The 1,068-nt window shown below is 42.7% G+C and overlaps 1 non-coding gene across 1 annotated transcript; it reads right to left on the reverse strand.

Moving 5' to 3' along the window:
* Positions 1-451: 451 nt before the first annotated feature.
* LOC114638174 lies at positions 452-582 on the reverse strand. Its single transcript, XR_003713840.1, has one exon. It is a non-coding gene; the product is annotated as a small nucleolar RNA SNORA17 (small nucleolar RNA).
* Positions 583-1,068: the final 486 nt, after the last annotated feature.

Genomic DNA, 1,068 nt, shown 5'->3' on the forward strand with positions numbered 1-1,068 from the left:
CTGTCTCTCTTCTTTGTGTCCACATCCTTCTTTTTCTCCTTCTTTTCCATTTCTCCACCAGTTACTTGTCTATGTTAGTGCCATCCAGAGTCTCAATGTCTGCGGTCCTCTCAAGAGTCCTATGCTCGGCTCATGCATTATGGCAGTGAACAGGGGTCCTCTTAAGCAGGCTCTCCCTACATCCTAGGCCGGCAGGGCTCTACACTGGTGGTAATCTCATACTATCTCCCTTTCCAAACCCTGTGGTTCCAGCCTGGTGATTATCTTGGGATCACACATCGCCCAGTTTGCCCAAGTGGCCCCTTGTGAGTGTCATCTGTGTCAGGCTTACTCCTGCTGGGGGACCAGGGTCCCAGGTGGGGTTCCTTTGGTCTCTAGTTTGCTACCTGTCCTGGGAGCCCATCCAGTCCTGCCTGGTGCCAGACTGGTATCAGGTTTGCCTTTTTCAGTGAGTGTTTGGATATTAATCCTTTAGATGTTCACCGCCAGACCATTGAGCATAGATATAGCCTTGCTCTTCTCTGGCACCTACTGACACACGTGTGACACAAGAGTCACACCTGAAATGCCTCGAGGGGCAGGATATTATTTAATTTTAAAATAGATATATGTACATTTCCATTTAATCTTATAAAATATGTAATACTAATGATTATAAAAATGACAAGGGCTGATAATAAAATGAAAATTCTAAACCTTAGAAATCCCTATAAATTAATAAATTGCATTATGTTCACTTTATATAGTCAAACTGAAGGGTTTGCTTGGTTGGTTTTGTTGTTTGTTTTTATTCTAGAATGGGACTGGAGAAAGAGCTCAGAGCTAACTAACACCTGCTGCTTCAAAGGATTTGGGTCCCAGCATGTCCATTGGATGGCTCAAAACAGTGTACAACTCCAGCTCTAGTGAATCTGGTACCCTCTCTTCTGGCCTCTATAGTCACCTGCATTCACACATACCAAAACAAAATAACAAAAACTCTCAAAAGCACGTACAGATAAACATAAGTAAAAAAATCTATTTGAGCAGCTAGTGAAGTTCTTTGGTTAGATGCAAAGCATATGTAAA

The sequence above is a fragment of the Grammomys surdaster genome, unplaced genomic scaffold (assembly GCF_004785775.1).
Source record: "Grammomys surdaster isolate TR1022 unplaced genomic scaffold, NIH_TR_1.0 125548, whole genome shotgun sequence".
Classification (NCBI taxonomy): Eukaryota; Metazoa; Chordata; class Mammalia; order Rodentia; family Muridae; genus Grammomys; species Grammomys surdaster.